Raw genomic sequence first — 25,070 nt, 5'->3', positions numbered from 1 at the left:
AACATTATTAAATATGATTATTGTATTATTTGAAAAGGGAAAGATTGGTTTAGGGCTCACAAGACTAATGATATTATTTTAGAACTCTTTCTTTTGCTAGCATCTGATAGAAGGAAATTATCTGTTCCTTTTCATGTCATGAAAGACTATGAATTGCCCCAAAATGTGGAAAACTTCTGCTCAGAAAAAGTAGACTAAACTAAGCATAAATGTCAAACTGTGTCCAGTACAGACACTAATTCTCTTGCCTCTCTATTTCTGACTGAAATGCTTTCCAACAGCCAAATGTCAATAACAGATTTTTTGAGTACTTGTAAATAAAAAGGGCCCAAATTTATACATTTTTATCTTGCAAGCACAGAGCAGTGTACAGACTAGTTTTGGTCAATTTATACTGCATTTACTTGTGGAAGTAGTAGACAGGTGGCCATTAGTCTTTATAATCTAAAGATTTTTTCCATTTGAGAGGAATACATTGATAAAGTCAATACTTAAAAAAGGCAGGGAATAAAACTGTTAACATCCAGAAAAAGAATGCTGACTAAAAGATGCCATGGAATTTTTGAATATGTAATATTTTTCTAATGCATTCTGATTGTGCAAGGTGTCTTTTATCATTTTAATCAAAATTTCTTTGTATCTGGAATCAGATGGCTGTGGAGAGAATTTAGCATTAAGGTTTATGATTAGCAAAAGAACCCTTGGTACAATTTCAAAAAGCTAATGGTGCTAGCAGGGAAAAAAAAGTTTCATGAAACAAGGATATAGATGCATGCTGTGATAACTCTTAGGGGGCTAGTTCTCATTCAACAGATTTTGGCTGCTCCAAAGGAGACTGGTATGGATCAAAAAGCTATTTAAGTCAACCAGAATGTTTCTAGTCACTCAATGGGAATTAAGCAAGTCTGTGGGAATCCAAACAAGTAGATATGTGTGTTTTGATGTGTGCTGCAAACTCCTACTGAAATCTCCAGAAATCTCTGTTACTGAAGTAAGACAGAAAATCAGTCATGTTTAATGCAAGATTTGAACTGCAGTTTGTGAAAGCCTGACTTTTTTTTTTTTTTTTTTTTTTTTTACTGGGCACAGGAAGGAATATCTATTTTCTCAGAAATAAAGTGCATGAAAATACTCCCAATACCCATGTTTTGTAGTGTGCTGAAATAGGCACAGGCATAGTCAAATAGCAAAGCTGTGATTATCATTTCATTATTTTATTTATTTCCTTAAAAAAATATTAAACTACCAGCAGTGATATGCCCAAATGTGGCAGTTATAACCAAGGTCATTAATGTCACTTGAGGTGTGGGTTGTTGTGAGTCCTGTGCCCTTGGTTTCCTTTGCCACATGGTCCAAATGCTGTGATTGCCATTGCCATGGTGGTCCCAAGTGTCAGCACAGACGAGGTGGCAATACAGGGTCATGGAGAAGCTGTCCACAGGTCAGTTTAAGCCACCCATAAAATGGTGGCAGAAGTAAAGGTAAGAAATATGACTGATACAAAGGGTTATCTGAGCTCTTCGTGGAGAGAGCAATTTCAATCATGTGAGTTCAATGGAGTGTGAGACCTCTAAGAGCAGACATAACTCCTACAGGAATACAGACATAAGGTGTCCCTTTGGAAAAGAGTTTAGTCCAGTTCCTTTCACACTGCTGTCTCTATATATCAAAAAGCCTGTGCTTACAAGAGAGACTGGCTACAGGGTGGAGGTAGGGTGCAGCCAGAAGAGACACTGTGAAGAACAGTCCAAGCAGTGCCTGCTCTTTGTTTCATCCTCAGCAATGCAAAGCTATGAGCTGTTTTCCAGAGACCAGACATTAGATCAGTGATTGGCTGAGAAAAAAACACCATCAAGAATACTCACTGTAAAATGTGGGACCCACTGTATACCCACAGTATATTGTTTGTACAGAAAACTTTACAGCAATGTATAAAACCACTCCATGTAATGTCAAATATATGTCTGTACCTTTGGTGTGATCTTAGGGTTTTTCTTGTGTATCTTCAAGTTAATAGTTTGCAGTGCTTTGCATTTGTATGAACAATTGGTTTTGCTCTGGCTGCATAATTGCTCAGTTCCTTCTCTTAAAGTTATCCAGCACTGTGAATTTAATTATTCCTCACCTTTAAGTAATTTCTGATTTATCCTGTTAGCTTTGCTCCAGGGTGGTTCCACCTGAGCTTAAAAGTGCATGGATTCAACAGTCTCCATCGTGTCACTCTAATGCTGCATCAAGCAAGTCAGTAGTATAGGCAATGCTTGACTATTGAACACAGTTGCATATTTAAAGAATAATATTAATTCAAGACTTTTTTTTTGCTGTGTGAGAAATTTGTAGTTCCCCTCCATATGAGTGAGTTTAGAGAATTTCTTCTTATTATTTTTGTTTAACGGGAAACAAAGTATGCAAATCCAGTTGCTACTCAGTATTCATTCCAGGAAAAAATAAGGCAGTGAACTGGATTGAATAGGAAAGGAACAAGCATGTGTCATGTGCATGTTGGGATAGCAGACATTCCCTCAAGACAATATGAATTCTCTTGCTTTTCAGTGAGTCAACACAGCAATTGTGCACTGCCCTCAGGGTATGCAGTGCTCTGCTCATTGGGGCAGAAATAATTTTTTTCATTCATGTTATTCTTAGCAGCCCTCTTTGTTATCCTCTCAAAGGGAGTCATCCCTGGGCATCACTGGGGACATGACTATACAGCTGGATGAGTACTGTTCTACCAAACACAAGAAATAGCAACACTTGGTCCAAAAATAATAGGGTGCCTTAAAAGAGTGTGAAACAGACAGTCTTTTCTAAAACATTATGACTCCTGGTTCAGCATGATGTACAGAGACAGTGATCTGTAGAACTGTAAAAAACCTCAGTGAAATCACAGAAGTTGCTATTCCTCACTCCTCTGGGGTGGGCACTGGAGGTGTCGCAAACCAGCTCCCACTCTGATGTGCTTTTGCCTGGGATTTCAGATTCTGCCTCAGACTGTCATCTTCCTGTCCTGTTGCTGGTGGTTGCCTAAGCAGCCTGAAAGTCTTTGTTTCATGAAGCATGAAACTCCATTTGTAAGCGGTAAAGTCCAAAGGGAAAAAGTGATAGATAACTTAAAATGCTGTGTGTAGTCTGCTGGAAAAAAACACCTATGCAGCAATTTTTTAATGAAATAATTTTTGATTAGACTAGGACTATGCAGTGCATGCCATGCACTTTTCTATGAAGCTAGAAAAACAGCTTTAAAAAGGTTCTGAAAGTTAATATCCTCAGTTAGGCATGAATGAAGGTTTGAGGGTGGGGTTTTTTGTTGATGATTTGGTCCTTTTATGAATTATTGCTCAGAAGAAAGACTATAGTAAATTTACCTTTGGAGATAGAATACTAATTTGAATCTTGAAAATATAATTTTCTCTTCTTTCTCTGCTTTCCATTTTTTAACTGTTTGAAAACCTACACAGCTAAAAAGAATAATTTTTACTGTGGGACATAGCAGAGTGAGGGTAGAAAAAAGAACAATGAAAGTTGTAGCATTTGTCCTATAACCATGAGTTTCCAAGTTCTGTAGTTGTCTCTGAGTGTGTCCTTTCCAATCTCAGCATCTCGCTACCTCTTAAGCTTTAGCCACTTTACAGTTGTATCCCTGAATTCCTCTGCCCACACAATTTCCATCTTCTATTAGTCATTTACAAATATGTGAGGATCCTGCAATTGAAGGCCGGTGTTTATTTTCTAAGTTTAAAAATATGTCTCTCACTATCTTGATTTGGCAGGGGGAGGAAATTTTTGGTCACAGAGGTAAATTTGCCCATGCTTTCAAATGTAGGTTTGGAAAGGAATCACAGAAACCTGAAGGGCTGAATGAGTCAGCCATCGTTCTGTTTATTCAAGTGCCATGTATGGTTTTCAGTCAGATAAAGGAAATAAGCTAGGGTGTTTTAGGCCTGGACCTTTAATGACTCATTTTTATACTTTGCTATAGCAGGGCTCTTAATTTAGGAATATCTTAACAAAATCTGGGAGCTGAGTTCTACCCTGTGCCAGGCCTGCTCCTGGCTCATGTGTTCAGAAAGATAGCAACAAACTGAGAACTGCAACTGAAGTAATGCCTGCTGCAAAAAATACCAAGAGATTTGCAGGAGGTTTCAAGGGTTTGGGGAAAGCTTCCCAGCTCCACATATGTACAAGGCACATGCACTTCTCTGTGCATAAGCCAGGACTTCACTGAAAAATTGCTCGTATGCTCTGACAGAGTATGGGAACAGAAGGTTTCTGGTGTCTTGCCCTACACACACAGTTGTATTCATATTGCACTGTTATGTGGAAACCTTTTATGCAAAATTTGGTTATGCCATTTTGAAATTCATTCAGTTGTTTGCACCTCTTTTTCCATCCAAGCATCTTGGTTAGATAATGATTTCCCACTTTAAAGGTTTTCCTTACTTCTTTTCTGTTTCAATCCTCCAAAAATAAGACATTGGAATATTAGCTAGAAAAAACAAAAAACCCACCCAAAACCCCCCCTCCAAACCACCCCAAAAATATTGCAAAAGTGTGGTGTGAAATTTGGAATAAGTTGAATAAGTTAGAAATAAAAAAGTTATTCTGTTAGACACAAAGCCTAACTGAACATCCTGTTCAGCTGTTCAGGTTTTCAGTCAATAGAAATACACTTGTCTGGGCTTTTGTTTATTTTCTTCATCCATAAAGACAAAGGGATGCTTTGGAAGTTGTCTTTTTGACACAAATCTGGCTTTTCTTTTACTCTGATTTTCAAATAAATAGTCAGTTATTACACAGCAACGAATCTAATTATTACAAGTGAAAAAATGAAATCTAGAGAATATAAATAGTGGCTCATTCCATATTGATGATTCCTGAACATGCCATATTTTCCTAATAATGTGAAAGCTTTTTTTGACACAGATTTATTCTGAATAACTTTATGTATTGGCTTCCTCAGTCTAATATTTTTCATGCTGCTCTCCTTACTAGCATACTTCTTTCCAAACCTTTCAAATACTGATTTACAAATAATCACCAAAAAAAAAAAAAAAAAAAAGAAAGAAAGAAAGAAATTAAAGAGGAATAGCTGAATAGCTGCCAGGTGGTTTCACTTGAGAAGAAGAAGGAGGAAAACTCTTAAACTGGCTATTACTGAACTTCTTCAGTTAATTGGAAGATGTTAAAATTCATGCAATTTGGCTCTTGAAATGCATGTGAAATAGTTACCAGAATGGTGTAAATATTTATAATTGCATTTTCTGAAAGCAGTTAGAGTAAGAACCGCAAATTTTGTGAATTCTGAGTAAAAATATATTTGAATAAGTATATGGAACATGTGGATTCAAGAACATGAATAGAAATTTCATTCTGTTGTTAAAAAGTAAGATTCACATCTGTTCTTCCCTTTTTTATGGCTGAATACAAAGAGGGTTTTTAATTTCATCCACATCCTCTTTATGTATCTTTTATATTTTAAGGTCCACAGAATATTTGGAAATATCCTTACTCTTTAAAATCCTTTCTTAAAAGATGTTTTGTTTTGCCTATATCCTTTACAGATATTTCTTTTCTTTTCCTGAACAAAGCTTAGCATATATAAGACAAAAAAGAAATCAACATGCATGCTCTTAAGGGTGTAGAATATACAAGTGTATTCTATATACTTGTACAGAAATAAACTGTGGTAAAAGCAAATATTCTACACTCCTGTATAATCCTGTGCCTGATATGAATAAACAAACCCCCCCAGTTTTATGCACACACAGCAATTTTCTGTTCAGGAATACTTATTCCAGACAAATTGATGAATTCTATGAACAGATATAGATCCATTTGTTTAGCCCATTTCCACTGTTATTTTTTGTACCCAGATGGGAGGATAAAAGTCATGTAGCTTGGAGCTTATTCTGAGGGCAGACAGGACCAGCCAGGAACAGGACACTGGTCTCACTTTCCTTGGTAGAGGTCCAGCTCACAGCGTGCTTCTAATATGTTTGCTTATCTTACTTTTACACATTTTTTTCAAACCAAAACAGTAATACCTTGAAAGCTAAAAACCTGTGTTTTAAGGAATCCCAATGCTTTTTCACTGCATAAAAGTAAAAAGAAAAAAAACAAACCAAAAAAACCACCAAAACAACCAAACCCAAAACGAACCCAAACAAAACCAAACAAACTGACAAAAAAACCCCAAAAAACCAAAAAAACCCAAAACCAAAAAAAAAACCACCAAAACCCTCAACCAAACCAAATCTTGCATACAAGCTTTAGTTTAATGCAATTGCATTTTAGTAAAATTCTAACACCTTAAATGGATCTCTAGAAAGTGTTAAGAACTCATTTTCAATTTTAATAACAGTCTACCATGCCTGTATGGTACTATTTATTATTATCTTCTATTTCTATACATCAAGATGTTTATTTTTTTCTACTTTATTCTAAGTGCATTTATTAAAAACCATTGATATGGCATTGTGAAGTATGTGTATACATATATTTCAACCCAAATAGTGCTGCAAACTTGGGAAAAACTGTGAAAGTATGGATTGATGCTATAGCACTTGAGCTACTCCTACCCTGAGCCACTCTGGCATACTGATACATTTGGCATTCTGCTTGAGACAGATTTTCAGCTTCTGCTCTGTTGAAAAAACACACTCGAATGAGTTTTAGAGAAATGTGTGGTTAGAATCAGCAGTATACTGAGTTTTGTGCATTTTTAAGATAAATCAGCCCCCCACCACAGTGCTTCATAGCCAAACCGTCAGTATTTTACAATAAATCTGTGTGGATTATTTATCAAGCCTTTGGGGGAAAAAAAAAAAGTAAAACAGCCTATCCTGAAAACTGGGATTGATGTTTGCAATTATAAACAGTCGCAGCTTGAAAATATACTAGTATTGCATTTTCAATTTAATTTCTCATTGACAAAAGAGTAAACTATACCAATTTTCTTTGTTACTGAACATTCTTATTTTGGGGAAAAAAAGCCATCTACAAAAAAAAGTAGATTTCAAACTTACATGTATATATTAGGTGAAAATACTCTTTCAATATGAAGTTATTCCACCCATGAAAATTTATTTTTAACAAAAATAAAAAATCAGTAGAAGTGTAAGAAATTGTTAGAAGAAACATTCAGGACATGGACAGAATATATGTGCACATTTGCCAAGTAATATGTGATATTTTCAGGTGGATACCTGCACATGTCAATAAATTATTGTAAGATATACAGGTTCAGATTATAGTATTGTTTCCATTTGTTTAGAAGGGAATAGTAAGTTCTATTTTTTTTTTAAAAAGCAATTAATAATCGTTGTGGTTAATGACAGTCAAAGGAGAAAAGTGAAACTTTAACTTAACACTAAAAATCAATATGCAGATGATCTTTAACTGTTCCCCTTATCCAGTGTAAAATGTTATATATATAGTGCAAGAAATTATAACATACAAAAAAAGCATTTGTGATAAAATTTTATTGTCTTACAATCTATTTTTTTGCAGAGATAGGACAAAATTAAAACTTTGTAGCAATAGGAAGGCAAGACTGTCAGAAACAGCTGAATTTTTTAATACATTTCAGTGCACTTATTTATAAATATATACATTTAAAAGCACATACAGAAGAGCAGTACGGGAAGTTCTTTGTGCAAGCAACACCTGATTTCTATTGTTCAGATGACTCTAAACACAGGCTATATTTGCAGATGTGGAATGAAGCATTAACTGTCTCTAAATAGCTATCAAAATTATACACCAGAAATGGCTATGTTGTCTGTTTCTAGAAGCCTTCTTTTTTGTTGTTGTTGTTGTTCTTATTTGTGCTCTTATTTTCATGGTGAGGTAGTATCACATGTAAGCAGAATGCTTCCAAATATGCATGGGGAAATATAGACCTGTTTTCACTGAGCTTTGTCCCAGAATTCAAGGGAATTGACATTCTATCGGAACTTTGTTCTTGCTTCTGTAAGAAAATACCAAACTATGAATGTTACACCTTTATTTACAATTTTAGATCTAATAGATAAAATTCATACTTCAGCTGATGCCAGGGAAATCCATGATCAGTCCAACCTCATTGATTTTTGGTTTTAATTTCCATTATATTCACAAAAATTCACGTTATTAAATTCCATTAAATTCACAAATTAATAGGTTTTTTTATATTCAAATGGGAAGAAAAAGGAAAAAAATACACGTCTAAATCTTCTGGTTTTGACTTAGTTTTAATAGAAAAGTATTTATGTCACCATAAAAGTAACAAATGTTTTGCTGAAACAATTTCTGTGAAAAATGAAAATTAGAAACAATTATGTGTTTCTTTTTTTCAATCAGTGCTCATTAATTGTCATTAATAGAAATTGTGTGCACACTCAGAATAGTGATTAAATCCCTACACAACATAATGGCAGCACAGCTTAGCAATAAAAGCAGTTTTAAATGAAAACTTGAAGAATATTACTCCTACATGGAATGGTTGTTAAAGGCATGTTAAGAAAAATATTTGCATTTTTTTACGCTCATTTATAAGACAATAAATTAATAAAAAATAAATTGACATTTTTTCCTCTCAAATAGCAATAGCCTTTTACTTGAACACAAATAAGTATATTTTAAATAATCGACAGTGAACTATAAATCTAGGTATCAGCAAAAAACTGCTCAGTAGCAAAAAAAGTTCAGAGTCAAAGAACACAAAGCTGCTTCTTTGGTAGACTGTTCTTCAGCAGCATTTTTTACCTTTATGTTACAGTTGCTTAGGTGATCTAGCTCTGTAGTTTCGTGGGAAACCTCACATCCCTCCCCTCCTGCTTTCCCCTTCACTTATCAAAAATTAGAGAAAATTAGGAAAGCAATACAACTGTAAGCCCTTTGCTTTTCATCTGACACAGGTACTAATTTGGCAATTTTCTATCTGTATCCTTTGCACTTTGTTTTTAGCATCAAGCATGTTCATGTATAATGGCATCTTCAAGGCCAGACCTGCAGCACATGCAATTTTTGTTCTCAGGGCTGCTATTGTAAAACTCTGGGGAAAATGAAACTAATAATTTAAAATATTGTAGAGTAAAATTTTAAATTTTTTTGGTGCCACTGCCATGTAAAACCTAGTGACATCTGTGGAGTTAATAGTCCTTGCTGTAAGTCAAAGGGGAAGTACCTACAACTTCTCAGTGGAAAGATGAAGTCCTCCGAATGAGAGGTAACAAGTGTGTCATGGTTGGGGCAGCTCCAGGAATTTGCTTTGGGCTGAGAGTGCAACTTGGTCTTTTCACAAAATCACTGCTTCATCTTGGGAGAGACACAATTAATGATTTCAAAATTTGTGGTTTTTTACCCTCTGCACAGTGCAAAGCACTGCAGCTACTTTTAATCAGACCTAAAAATCCCTTAACCTCTGGAAAGCATTCACTTGCTAGAGTTCAGGAAGAGATGAATGCCTGTGAACAGGCAGTTCCAGTGGAAACATGGCATAGCTAAGCAGTACCTTGGTCTGCAGATCATCACAGTTTCTTTTGCAGTGGTTACTATCTGTGTAGCACTTTTCATCCTAAAAAGGATGAAAGTATAATAATCTTCTCTGGACTGCTATGAGGAAAGCAAACATTGTTAATCCTATCTGATTAATGGGAAAACTGCACAGCTGGGTATTCCCGGTCATATTGAAGTTGGTAAGACACGATTTGACCTACGGAATGTAAAAGGTTTGTTTACATGTGATGTTTACACCACTTTCACCATATAAACTACCAGCTCTAGGGTGGGTATAAGTGAACTAGTATAAAAACATTTCTGCTGGAATAGTTTATTCACATTTGATTACCGTGGCAGGAAAACTGTGATAGTAATACAGCAGAATCCATTCCACCATCTGTACTGATTAGACTATTCTTTGGTTAGGAAGAGATTTTACTCAACTAAAATAATTTTGTAAATGTAGAGATGTATGTAGACATGACCCTCCAGGAAAAAATAAAAACATAGCAATGAAAATGTTAGACAGTTTTCATAATTTTCCAGTCTTTACTACTCTTTTGCTTGCAATCTACCACTTTGGTGTAATGTGTGCTGTGTCTCACTGTGTCTGCACTTTTATACATTTTACAATAAGCAGGTAAGGACACAACCAGCTGAGTCAGTTTCATGCAACTGCTTTGACTGTCGTATTTGAACAAGCAATCTGTGCTGGTGGGTGGAAAATACATTTGGGGATTCTGTTTGTCTAGTCTCAAGTAACCAAAAAATAATGGCCATGAGCTACCTCCAAGTTGCAAGTAACAGTTCCAATTGCAAATACTGTTTTGGGGAGCTATGGGTAGCTCTCAATGGTTTGTATAAGTATTACACCAGAGCTAGGAAAAAAAAAGACCAGGACGGATTGAATTAGATGCTTTGGTTCAGCCTGCAAGGCAGCCCAGAAAATATATTTTAGAACAATTATCCTGCTTGCTCATATTATTTGCAAATTAAAAGGAGAGGAGTAGCCTTCTGTATAGAATATGATTCCTTTGCTTTTGAATATTCTTGATATCCGTAAAGTATTTCTTGATAAGGCGAAGGTGGGAGACTTTTACATTGCAACTAGTTTGCTGGTCATGTGGATACCTTGGAATGATGATGGACTCCTCTAGACTTGTCCAAACCAAGTCCAGCTTCCTAATAGCCTGCACCTCTACTCTGCTATTTGATGGGAATCCAACAGGGGAGGCAAGAGCCAGGCATTTGGGATACGTCCAGATCTTGCCCTGGCATGGAATCATGCACTGATGTTCCACAGTTTGAATATAATCATAATGGCCAAGGAGACAGCAAAATATCTAAACCTTGCATCTCAGAAGTCACAGTTCAAAATGGCTCCATAGCTGGCAGGCAGTTTCAAAAGTCTCAGTGCTGAAGGTAAATTCCTTCTAAATGAAACCATTTTCCTAGGAAGAGCTATACCTACTGAGTCCTACCACTTGTCATCTTGCCATATGTCAGTGCTATTGCAATTTTATTATTAGAACTCCATGAAAAAGTAAAATATCATTTCAAAGCTAAGAATATTATTAAAATATTCCTAGGTATATTTTTAACTCGGAATAGACAGCTAACAGAAGAACCATGTCCAGTTTCCACAACCTCATTTGAAAATTTAATTTTGCTTGGATTTGGATTTTTTCTGAGTTCTTTTTCCAGTGTGGTAATAATAGAGGATATCACAAATGAGAACTACTTTTTTCTTATTCTTAAGCATTTCCATTAATCATTCTGTTCTATAGCAGCATGAATATTTAGTGGTCAGAAGCATTTTTTAAGACACTGACATGTCTGAAAACCATTATAAACTTTAACTTTTGAACAGCAATGATGTTCAAGATGAAAATTGCTCATGACACGAAGATGAACATTCATGACAAGTTCTCCTTGAAGAACAGCCACCTTTGATAGAAAAAAATTCTCTGCCCTTTTCTAGTATTTGAATTACATGTTGCTTTCAGTTTTTGTCATATCTAGATGTCAAGCAGTTGGCTGCCACCCAGTTTCTTCTGTTAGCAGCTTTCTACATTTTGTTAAGTCAGTTTCTCGGCAAAATTTCCTGGGTGATTGAATTCTCATCAGAGAGGAGAAAAAAAAAAGATGTATATTTCAAATAATCCAGTTCCTCTTTTGTAAAGTAAAGCAGCCCGTGCTCTGCTAATCAGGACAGCAGAGTGCAATAACAGATGCCTTTTTTACCACTTTTCTTCCTGAACATCAGCTATTGCCTCAAGCTCGGCTTCAGAGACATTAATAGAGCAGGAGGAACTCCAATAGCAAGGCTGTAGCAAGACAAAGTTTGCTTAAACTTTGTGGTAGTGGGACTGGGAACAGAAATGTGGCCTTTAACCTCAATTTTCTGCTAAAATGGATCTTTGGTTGCTCACATATGCATGGAGCTAATGGACAGATATAAAAGCAAGTTCACAAGTTGATAACACCAACATCTGCCTTTTCAGCCTTCAAATCTAGAGGTGAGGTAAATTAATCAATTTAATTATTTTGCTTTTTTTACACTAAGCATCATTTTAAAAAAAGAGAAATTATGTTTTATGTGTCTTCCATGAAACATGAAATAAATGACTTCCTTTGGAAATTATTTGTGCTCTTCCAGACTTATGAAATAGTCCAGTTCCAAAGACTATTTTTCCCACCTTTTTTTCCCATCTTCTGGCTCATTTTATCAAAATCTTAAGTCTACTGAATACAAGCACAAACAACAGCACAGAAAGATAAGATAAAATTATCTAATGTAAAATAATGAAGCCACAGGGGCTAGCTTCTTAGCCAGACAGCAGGTTCCCCGTAGGGTTAAAGCGCCCCAGGCAAGCAGTCTTAAGGCCGGATACTTCATCCCTTCGGGGGCCGGACTGCGGCCGTGGCCCCTTAGCAAGCTCAGTGATTGTCAGCTCTTGGTGATAGCAGCTCTTTTATGGTTTCAGCTCTTAGCTTGTTCTAGGGGCTCTGGCTGCCCATGGTTTCTAGGAAGGCAGACGAAGGAGAGAGGAGAAGGTGCATCGGCTGTTCCACGATGGTTTATTCTGAGGGTTTCGCGAAGGGTCCGAATGCAGCTCTTCTAACAAAACGGGCCAAGGCAGCCCCTTTTATATTGTTAGGGAGGCTTGGAAACTGACCAATTGTAAGGGTTAGGGAAACTAGCCTATGAGGTCACAGAGAGATAAGCCGGCCTGGAGGACCAGAGTGAGGACTTCTGGTTCAATTCCTATGACTCAGCAGAAACCTATCTCTAAACATTCCTCCATGGAGCCGTAGCCGGCCCTGCACCTGCTACAATCTAAGCCTGTAAAAACCCTACCCAACTATAAAGTTCAAACCCTGGAACTTCCTTGTTCCAAGGAAGATTATTCAGGTCCTTATGCTGCATAGAATTGTTACCTCAATGCAAGGCCATTACAGTCTTTCTTTTCCATGTGTTTTCCTCCTCCAAATGGATTGTTTCCAGTTGTTTGTGTATGCGTACTGAGGCAGCCAAGTTTGCTTGTTCTGACTTTTAGACCGTTGTTAAATATATGATGCCCTCTGTCCCACATAAAAAGGAGCAGTTAGAAGAAACAAATATGCTTATTTCAGGATTCATAGCAATATCAGACTGCATATTCTGGGAACTATTTAGTTTTTTGATAGCACTTTCATTCTCCTCTGAGTTTTTCCTAGGATAATAAAATGCAGTTTAATTGCAAGGCATGTCTGAAAATCCAGATTTCAAAAAATATATGTGCCATTTATACAGTAGACTAGCATTATAAAATTATTTTGATTTTCTTTTTTAAATCAGGAAAACCACATCAGTATTAAAAAATGGCCTTTTAGAAAGGCAGCCTAAATTTTTCACTTTTTCACAGCACCAGTATTCTTCCTATTAGTGAGGAAGTCAATATGATTTCAGCACTCCAGACTTATGAAATTCAAAGGGATTTTTAATTTTGTTGAAGGGTGCAACACTTTCATTCCAAAAATTTATATAGCAATAAAACATCTTATTCATCTTGAAAAGCTGTCTACTTTTCACAGAATCATAGAATGGCATAAGTTAGAAGTTACCCTAAACATCACCCAAGATAGAAGTTACCCTAAACATCACCCAGTCCTTAGCCTCCTGCCAGGGTCAAAGACACCTTCCACTACATAAGGTTACTCAAAGTCCTATCTAATCTGGCCTTAAGTTTGTTTACCCAATGTCAAAATTTTTATTTCCAAACCCATTTGAAAATCTTTTCACCCTTCACCTGTGTGAAACTCAGAAACGGAGGAAGATATTTGTGGAGTTGTTTTGAGTCTCTATTTTGTTTGGTTGTTTGGGTTTTGGTATTTTGAGGGGTGGGGGTTTTTTTGGGGTTTTTTGGGGTTTTTGTTTTCTTTTTTTTTGCAGGGGAGGAGGTTGGTTTTTAGGGAAATGCAGAAAAATTCACAAAATAAGTAAGAAAATAAGTCCCAGTAATCTGGGTACCTCTGTGGGATAAATATATCAAAGGCATAGGATTGTAGATCATAAAGAAAGATATTTTTTGAGAAAAAGACTTCATGATAAGTGAAACATGCAAGCAGCAATTCTGCAAATACATTTAGTAAATACACAGAAACAAGTCTATCTAACTGACATCCTGCTAATGAAGGGGGAAAAACCTCTGGAAAATATTTTGCATTGAGTTCACATTATTCTTGCACCTGTAACCTCATTGTGCAATTATTGCAAATTATAAGATATATATAATTATACTTACATAAATTTTAAAATATAAAACATGAAATAAATTCTTTTATTCAAATATACTCATACATGGTAGAGGTTTTTTTCATTTGAATTGAACATTCCAGGCTTTTTTTATAAACAGAACATACTAAAGTTTCTGAGACAGTGTTAATGCAAAGTGGGTAAATGCTTAGAGCATCTTGGTTATTCTCTACCCCCGGAAAGTTTATAAGCCATATTCTTTATAATGTCAGAATATCACAGTGTGCAAAAGAGGTATTAGACAGACAGTGAGAGGGAGACCAAGTGAGCCACCACTTGTTGATGGATTGTATCTCATTGAATGCTAAATTTTCTTTCTGTAAATCTATTTAGGAATGAAATAAGCTTTAGCTCCTTCTAGGTCCTTGAAAGGCAAGAGAGAGACCAGCATAGTCAGCAGGTATGAAAAATCAGATGACATACAGGGAGGGACATGTCTCACTCTCTGCACAGTGGAAGAGCAGTGGATGTTTCTCTATTTCAGTCTTGAAGAAGAAGAGCAAGGTCTATCTCACTATCTGTGTTCCCCTTAGTTCTGGTACATGGAATATTTTATGTGATACAAGTTTCTCTGAGATTTCTCTGAAGCAGCAGTGATCCTCAGTAGCCTTCCTCTGGAGTAAAGCCTAACAATGTGAATCTATAGTTCCCATTCAGACACTGCACAATGAATACCTGAATATGCAGAAAGCCCCAAAATATAGGAATAACCACAGACTTCATAAAATATGTACAGCAGCATAAACCTTTATTCCTATGGCCACTTGTGAGGGACTGATGAATGCTAAGATGAAAATGACTCAATGTTCTTGAACTTCATTTTGAACTGTTGCTTAGAAATCTGTTTTACTGCAACAACTAACGTTAAGTGCTTTAGTTGCCACTTCTGTATTCGGAAAAGTACTGGAGAAGCAGCATTTGACCTATGGCAGCAGACATGAAAAGGAATGTTCTGGGATCCATGGTTGTCATGGGGAGGAGGACAGAGAGAGGCTCTGTTGCTGGGTGGGTCTGCTCCAAGGAAGATTTCTTTGAACAACCCCCTGGAGTGCAGAGGGAGGCTCTGTTGCTAGGAGGATTTCTTTGGGCAACCCCCCTTGAGAACCAATCATTTCTTCGAACAATCAGACTGTGGGAGGGGCTATGCTGTCCATAAGGAATTGTAAACTGCATCACCTGTCAGCCTCCTGCCCCTGCTCATGTACCAGCCACCCACTGACTGATGAAATCAGACTGACAGGACTCTGTTGGATCCATGGCAGTAACCCTCTCTCTCTCTCTCCCTCAGCTCTCTGAAATACTGCTTCTTTTTCTTCCTTATCCTTCCTTTCCTATCACTTCTGTTAGGGCCAATTTCTGTATTAATAAACTGTTTGTGAGTGTAGCATTGACTTCGTTTGTGTCTAACTTTGCCACAGGAATCATTAGAACCTCCCTGGTCCTCTCCAAAGCAGGACATGGGCACCACTATAAATAGCAAATAGAGGTACATGTTTTAATGATATTGGATAATCAAGCAAACTAAAACCAAACTCCAGAATACTCTTCTGTATTTTTAGTAATATGGTGCCTATTTTTGTTTTCAATACAGCAGTACTTTACATGCTGCTAGTATGAACTTCAGTCACTTTCCTTTTGAATCAAATTCTGAACAGTCACAAAAGTTATGAATAGATGTGGGGGTTTAGATTAGTCCCTGCCTTTTGCCCAGGTCTCCAGCACCAGGCAGTAGCTTTATTGAGTTGGCCAGCACCCCAAAACACACCCTCATTCACAAGTTGTTTAATAATACCTGATTTGGTCTATTATAGAATGAATTATTTATTTAATAGACACAGACATAAGACTAAAACAAGCTACACAAGAGAAAGGGGAATAAAAGAGACTACTAGTAGATACATTCAGCTCAAGGTAAAGGGTACCATTAATTTTACAGCCAGTGAATAAATAATCTAACTTAGGATTCAAAGTACCTTACCATCCTATTGTTGATGGGGCAAAGATCGGGATCCTTTCCCTCAATTCCCAGGAAAGTAACTGTGGAATCTGCATCCAAACTCCAGACAGAAGTCTCGAACATTTGTTAGGGCATAAGAGCCTTCTGCCTTTTTGCTGACTTGTCTTTTATAGTTTGTAAAACAGTGTCTCTCAGTAAAGGATATTTATTTTCTCTCTTCCCACATTTGCTCTCCAGATTTTGATGTTGATTCTTAGCTGGGGCCTGAGCCTTTTAGGCACCAGAGATGACCCCTTGCTGGACTTTTCACCCTGGGCTATCTTTTCCATATCTGCACCAGCTTTCTGTGGTAGAGAGGGGGAGGACACATCCTGCCACAGCAGCCACTAAGACTGATACTTACACTGATGTAAAACCATCTCTGCATTTGCAAGGGATTGGTTTTTGTGTTCTTGGAGGTTACTTTTCCTGAATGTGGTAATCAGGTCAGGCTCCTGTGGCTTTTGCCACTGACTTCACCTCCAAGCTACAAACATTGCATTTGGTCGGGTTTCATGGCTATGGCGCTGCTCCACTGCTGGGAGACAGCAGAGCTGTCCCAATGCTTGAACAGTCGCCTCTCTGAGGAAATTATTTTTTTCCTTTATGCACAGAAGACTAAAGTGAGAACAGAAAGCCCATGAAGAAAACACTCTCTTTCCATTCTGCAGCATCTGATGGATAAACAAATGGTGAGGAAGTTATGTTATGAAAAGGCGGTAACATACCTACACCTCATTCCAAATTAGGCACAAACTCAGGATAAACGTTATCGGGGAGGAAAGAATATGATTTTATTGCAGTTAAGGAGGAGGGATATGGGCAAGCCAAAAATAATCCTGGAACAGTATAGTAACTCAGTCTCAGCAAAGGTAAATGCTATCAGAAGCTTCATGTCTTGTCGGTTCCATCGGGAGGCAGGAAAACCCAGAGGCACCCTCTCACTGCAATTCCAAACAGGTCCCCCTAAGAGTTTCATCACAGTTAGAAAGTCTGAGGTACCACTACTCTGGAAAGATTAAAATCCTCTTTTTCTGCTGTATATCATAACAGATGATAAAAACAAAACCAATAATAAAATTAAAATAAATTCATATTTTCAGAAATCTTGAAGTATTTACAACATAAAATGCATTTTAACTTCTCATCAGAATAGATTTTTCTTTTCTTCCTTCTTTTTTTTGTGAAGTATCATTCATGTTTCATTCAGAAATTAGATTAAACACTTTAAAAAAAAAGCACTAAAAGCACTCTAAAGCAGAGTAGGAGTGAAAGAGATTAATATGGAAAGACATTTTGCTCATTTTGGATACTTTGCTTTGTATATTCACTAGAAACTGTAAGATATAAGATGTCTCAATTAAATCCACCATCCTGCATAATCCTTCTTGTGTAGCATCCAGAGTGTACTTAGATGCTGCACTAGGAAAACGTTAAGCTCCAAGTCATGATAAAACTATAATTTAAAAATAATTATGACACCAGAATGGGATTCTTGCCCCCTAACTTTAGTCATTCCAAAATTAGGAGTTTATACCATTTTTGTCTTCAAAGCTTCTTTTTGCCTGGAGATAATAATCTTGAGACTTGACTAGTGGAGGAATCTCAATAACTCAGGCAAGAAATGTAACTTTTAAAGCACTAAATTTGGTAAAATAAAGAAATATGAGACAAAAAAATCTTTTATATTTTTAGGGGAAGAATATTTGATTTCAGAGACTACTCCAGTAATTACAAAAATGACAGAATTACATTGATTAATGGTTAATGATTAATGATGTAAGAATGAATTAGCTACCAGAAACTTTAAAACCCCCCCCCCCCCCAAAAAAAAAAAAAAAAAGCTGAATTTTGCTGGTATGGTTCCTTTTCTTCACAATTTTCCTTTACTTTGTTGGAAGTAGAAGGTAAAGAAGGAACTGTAATTTCTCATTTTAAAGAGTGACATAAAAAATAAAATTTCTAGTACTTCTAACCTACTGAAAAAAATTAATATGGATTCCTTGTGATCAAGGAAGGAAAAAAAAAAAAAAAAAGAAGAAGCTATTAAGAAAAACAACCAGACTAAACCAAAATACAGATTTGCATTAACTAATTTCAGTAAAGTAGATTTTCAAGGCAGATCACACACATTTTTATAGTTATCACATGCAGTGACATTTCTGTTGGGCAACAATACACTAAACCATACCTATTAAAAAAAGTCTCCTGTTCTGTCACAATTGCAAACCTACTATAAAGTGAGGGCTATATTAGGATGTTTGCTTAAGTTAATTTGGTGCCAAAAATATTGAAGTTTTGACTGTATTACAGGTAAAATATTCCAAAACTTTCCAAACATTGAACCTCAATGCTGACTTCTGTTTCTGTAAAGAAAACTCTAGTCCCAGTGCAAAGTCAGAAGTATCACAGTCAAACTTTACATAATTTATCCCTATGGCACAAAAAAAAAATCATCTATATACACTTTGAGGAATTAGAAAAATAAGGATCCTTTGTACATAACATTTAAGTTTTTTATGATGGAAATTATTAACTAAACTTTGCCTGTTCAGACTGCTGGGAGTTGAAAATATAATGCATACACCAGGTGTTTTTTTCAAAGTAAAACACATTAAAAAACTAATTAAATTGATGGAAAGAAACAGCTTTATTTTTCCTTTATATAACTTAATTCCCTTTTAAAAGAAATCTATTTTATTTTAAATTTGTCTGCAATCAAGTTTAGTGTTGAAAAAAATCAATAATTTTAAAATTATACAGCTGAAACTGAAGGAATGGGTGGAAGTGCCTATCCTTTTTACACCTGAGTTAGAAACATAACTTTGTATTTCAGCATAGTTATGCTTAGAGAAAAAAACCCCTCATGCCTCAATAGGAGCTGAGAACTCATCAGTGATGTTAGGCATCTTCTCAGGAGCACAGCTCCTCTCCTGTGGCCTTAGCAATGCAGCAGCATTTCCTCACATTCCTTGTATTCAGGTATTCTGCAAATAAAGAGTCTTAAGATTTTTCCCCCTCTGCAGCCAATCATGAGGCAGTAAAAGGTGATGCAGTTAGATGTAAACCTGGGCTGAGGGGTTTAATTTCAATTCTATTAGCTGTGCCATCTGTTTCATCTCAGTAAGAGAAGGTGCTGACAGAAGGGAATGCTGATCTTGGGTCCATGCTGTTAAACACTGAGCTATTGACTAACAAACTTACCACCATTCATGATAAAATTCATGATTAAATTAACAGTAAGGCCCTTCTATTCCCCAGCTAGATACCTAGGTCCTACATAGGAAGATCTATGATACCTGCATCCTTTGAAATGGCTCATCCCAATAAGAGGATAGGGGAGGGTTTCCTGCATTCCTGGCTGTAAGTGCTGGATGGCATCCCACTCCAGAGCTGGGCACAACAGAAAAACAATTCCTGTTTGGTGCAGAGACCAGGTAAGAGATTTGGTTGTGTGCAGTTGCAATGCACAGATCTTGATACAAGTCAGAGTCCTGGGCTGCCCAAGAAGCATTTCTTGATCCTTTCTTTTTTACTGGTACTTCCACAGGTGTGAGAGCTGAATGAAAACAAGTAAAGCACTGCTAAACCAGTTTGTGAGTTATAAAACAAGTAAAGCACTGCTAAACCAATTTGTGAGTTATAAAAAAACTAAAGCACTGCTAAACCAATTTGTGAGTTATGGTTAATCTGACTAAGGGGCTTGTCTCAGGTGAGCTGTAGCTAAACACTTGGAGTTGACTGCCATGCAGATCTGAGATTCACTGATCCAAGCATATTTATTGTCTGCAGTTCCACATCAGAATCACCCTAGGCATTTCTCTATAGTCATTAAAAAGAAATAAATGCTTCCAGGAAATAATTAATGTCATGCTATAGTAGACATCTAGGTACAGATAAATCATGCTATTTCTCTTTGTTGACATCAAAATGGATTTATTTCAGCAGAAATAATAGCACATCTCACATGAAAACTAGCAGTACTTTTCAGATTACTGCTAGCATTCTAAAATAAGGAGTTTAAGACTGGTGTGTGTTTTCATACTCACACTGCATAGTTTATTTAACCTCTGCTACCCCAGTTATGGACTCTGAGACAGAGGCTTATGGGGAGGCTTACCTGTTTGGCAGCCAGAGAAAGAGCTGGTGTTTCCCAGGGCATGAGGAGCCAGGTCAGGAGGGTGCTGCACCCTGCTGCTGTTCCTGACAAATCTGCTCTCTCTTTAGACTTTCTTTGTTTCAGTAAAAAGATGATTGTCCTTGGGTCTCAGATGTAACTGACTAGTAGATCATGTCTTAAATCACCAATGGTCAGGAAAATATATGCAATAGGGATCAGTCTTGCATAGTGTGTGGATTGGCAGGTGTGGGCTCTTGAATGAAGAGGGTTTCCTGTTAGGATAGCAATAATAGTGCACAGTATTTCAGATTAATTCTATGCTTAAGCAAAGCTGAAAGGGTCACCTGAAATAAACATAATATTAGATTTCCCTACTTTTAGTATCTTTAAAACAGATAAACAGCAAATTCAATTCTAACAATTATATATACACACAACATGAGGAAGCAGGACCCAGTATTCCAGAACAGGAGGTTTAGGCTCTTTCATTAAGCTTAAGAAGAGCTCAAATTGAGTTGCTCAGACTGCTTAGAAAAGAATCCTGTTGGTGGATATACTATTATGCAGTTCTCTCTGCTTTATGGGGATCCATGGATGCCATGAAATGGAAGAGGAAACCTGTTTCACTGAGCTAGAAGCCTGAAAAAAATAACCTAGCAGGTACTGCACTAACTAATTGTTGCAACAGCTGTAAATAAAGTCACTGCTAATTACTGTGGTTGCACTTCTAAATTTCTTTTCTTTTTACTACATATGTCAGTATTTACTGTGAATGTTAGTTGCATTTCCTTTTTCTTTTTTTTTACTACAACTTTTAGAAAATAATTTTCTCTCAGTTCTGAAAGACAAACAACCTTGCCCCACCACCCCCATTTTAAATGACTTTAAAATGATGAATTTTCTTAGATTATATATTTATGCTGAGTGGGGAGAGGGTAATACTATAAATTCATATCACATACCATTTTTGTAAAAAAGATTTCTTGGAAAAGTAGAATGCATTTTTAATTGCAAGTCCCTACAAACAGGAGTGTTTCTGAAGATGTTTCTTGTGTCATTTTTTTTAGGTGTAATAGAAAGATTTTTTTTCAGTTTTGTAAGTTTGTACAGTTATTCCCCAGTAACAAGTTTGAGTTATTGCTTCTGTCTCTAGGTATAGTTGGACTCAGATCCATTTCCTTTTTTGAAATCTGTAAAAAGGATTTTTATTTTTTTCTCTTTAGCATTATTAATTGGCCTTTTTCTTTCTCGCCTAGCAAAAAAAGAAGTAGTGGGGTATTTTTAGCTTTTTATTCAGTTCTGCCCCTCCCTTAGCATGTTGTTTGAGCTCATTCCCCTCTGCAGAATGCAGCAGAGTATTCTACTGTTGCATAAAGTGCACCTAAACAGTCACTTACTTGCATGAATTGTCTCTGAGAACTCCCCAGTAAGCCAAGATCATCTTCCAGTTCTGTTCTGAAATCCAGACATAAATATGTCCATAATGCATTTAAATTTTGGCCTCCTGTTCTTTGTAATAATGTGATAATAACTCACTCGTGTAATGAATCTGAGCCTTGCCAAAATGTATACTAAATTATGTTATTGCATTGAAAAAATTTGTTAATTAGTAAATTAAATCCTTGAGAAAATTATAAATATTTGATGGATTTTTTCTGGAACAATGGCCCAGTAAAAAGAGCAGTTTTGGGAGGCAATTCATGAAGGGGCAAGAATATTGTAATGAACCAGGAAGATACTGACCCAAAACAAAATGGAAAGATCATCCAAGCTTCAAAGAGCTTATAGAATATAACAAGAAGCAACACTGTGAGACAGTCAATTTGAAGAGCACAAGAGAATGAAAGATCTTGGTACAGCAGAAGTATAAAATTTTCATGTTATAGAATCATAGAATAGTTTGGGTAGGAAGGGACCTTTAAAAGTCTTCAAAGTCCAGACCCCCCTGCACTGCTCAGGGACATCATCAACTAGATCACTTGAGCTCCATCCAGCCTGACCTTGAATGTTTGCAGGGATGCAGCATCTACCACCTTTCTTGGAAACGTGCTCCAACTTCCACTACCCTTACCTGTTCCCCTCTCTTCATTGTGAAATCATCTTCCTTATCTCTAAACTGGAGCTACCCTCTTGTAGTTTAAAACCATTATCCTTTGGCCCTACTAAAAAGTCTGTCCCCATCTTTCTTATAAGCTTCTTGTTCATTAAAGCTGTCTTTAAAAAGGATTTTTAAGATGAATTTAAACTATGATGAAACCAGACATTTATAGACTATTTCAATAACAAGAAGATATAATAGAAAATTATTTTGTAGAAGGAAAACAGAGAGATACTTGGAGAGTCCTGGGAATGAAAACAAGTAGTATGTTTGACATAATGAAGACACAAGAAGAGAAATAGGAAAAAGGGAAGCTGGGATTAAATTCCATAAGTGGCATTCTGAAGGAGGACAGTTGAAAATTATTCTGTTCTTGTACCTGTGAAAGGTGTTGCAAGGAGATGGCAAGTTGCCATTTTGTCAAAAGCTAAAGCTGAAAACAGTATACAGAAAATCTGTACATATCTAACACAACCTTGATTTGTGGATGATGAGATATGTCAAAATCTGATGATTTCAAAGAGAGCGTTGAAACATGAAGTGAGGTGAGGGACAAAAAGTGGATTGGGAGAAAGAAGGAAACTGAAGTGTTAGTTGTTTATGCTAGAGAGACAAGATGAGAATCTAAGATATTCTTTAGGAGTGTGGAATTAAAGCAGTACATTGCCTGCAAAATGTTCGGAGTTAAATGTGCCTCGATGATTGAAGTTAACCTAAGGAGGTATGGAGAATGAAGAGTTGGGACTTAACTCCAGGAAACATAGGAAATTGAAGAAGAAAAGGTCCTTTAAAAGACACACCAAATAGTTATTAAAAACCTAGGAGGAGACACTGGAAAGGGCATAGGCTCAGAAGTCAATGTAATACAAAGAATATCTCATGGAGAAAAATATGGTTAGCTGTCAAGGATGGTTGATGGGCAGAATGAGCAGGGTGAGAGACAACCATTCTTGAGATCTGGTTAGGAAATGACCATCTGAAAATCTGGTAAAAGGGTTTAAGCTGAGAGGAGAATATGAAGGTTGAGAAAGGGATGAGTGCAGCTGTAAAGGAGATGTGAAAGCCACAGAATCAGGAGGATACACAGAGGAGAGGCGATGCAATGTCCCTGCTCTTGTACCCATCTTCCAGAGCAACAGCTGGCAGAATCTGGATGGCCCAGGGGCATGGGGAGCACCACAGGACTTGCTCTACAGCTGCTTTAAGCAGCTCTTTCTCTCACACCATTGACAAACATGTTCACAGTTAAGAGCACAGAAGAGACAATACCCACTGCTGGCTGCCAGGCAATGAGAGGTGCAAATTGTCAAACTGTTGAACTTTACAGAGGGTGGTCCAGACTTTGACAGAGATCTCCTCTCCAAAGCTTTCTAAAAAAAGTGCAGAGGTAGTGTATTTTGAGAAAAAAGTCAAAGGGAAGAGCAGATAGACAAGGATTTGGAGGAGGAGATTACAGCCAAGTCAAGAGTAGATAATAGGTATCTGCTTATTGTGATGTATTTCCAGTGCACTGCTCAGAGCTCCTGGGGTTTCAGCTCTGTCATACTCAGAGCACTTTGCCATCTGGACAGCAAATGGTGTGAAAAGGTGTTTAATTCAAAGTGGCAATCATATAGTACTGTGAGTAAACAATGGACTCAGCAAGAGGGAATAAATAGCTGGTAGAAATCATATATTTTTATACCTCCTAAAAGTTTTAAGAAAGTCGATTAATGTTAAGACCTCCCTGAAATTCTATGTGGTGCTGACCTTTATAAATCATTCGTAATCTCTCTCAAAAAAGTTTCGTCATCTGATAATACCATTGTTGAGAGGCTTCCTTTGATTTTTATCCCTTTATACCCTTAAAATACAAAAATAATTTGAATTTTAACTCTCTTCATCCACATGTAGACCTGTATCCACATGTAGCTCTTTTATCCACAAGATGTAAACATTTATACAGCATGTGTTTGTCTATACACCACATTTAGACATTGGGGTACCATAGACATCACAGAATGCATCTTGCTGTATTGCCACAGATTCCTGAATGGTATCATTTAGGATTAAACCTAACATTAAAAAACCCCAAACATATGTGTTATTTAGGAACTAAAATCTGAAAATATTCTCCATTCCCTTAAGCAAAATTAAGTTATGTAATTTTACATATTTATAGGCTGATATTTAATGTGCTTTATTTACTGCAATGAAAATTTTAATTATAAATTAATGGGTCTATTTTTCTTCATATTTTTCACATTCTTTTTCATTATGCCTCCTCTACAATTTATCTTCACCTTTTTGGCATCATTCCACTACTTTAAACCAGTTATTCTCAGGATCAAGCAAACCTATTGTTAGCAAGTACATTATTTACACACCTAGACTTAATTATTTAATATCTTGATTCTTAGGAATTAATATCTTTATTCTAAAATGTTGCATTGTGCTAATTAGAATTCTACTGTAGCATGGTTTTAAATTTCTTTTTAGAGATTTAACACTGAAATACTTTTTTGAATGTAACTTTTTTTTTCAAAAGAACACAAAAACTCAGTCCAGTGACAGAAAGCTACACATCTTATCATCTTAA

The sequence above is a fragment of the Haemorhous mexicanus genome, chromosome 1 (assembly GCF_027477595.1).
Source record: "Haemorhous mexicanus isolate bHaeMex1 chromosome 1, bHaeMex1.pri, whole genome shotgun sequence".
NCBI classification, from domain to species: domain Eukaryota; kingdom Metazoa; phylum Chordata; class Aves; order Passeriformes; family Fringillidae; genus Haemorhous; species Haemorhous mexicanus.
The sequence above is the reverse complement of the archived record's forward strand: the minus strand, read 5'-3'. Positions refer to the sequence as shown.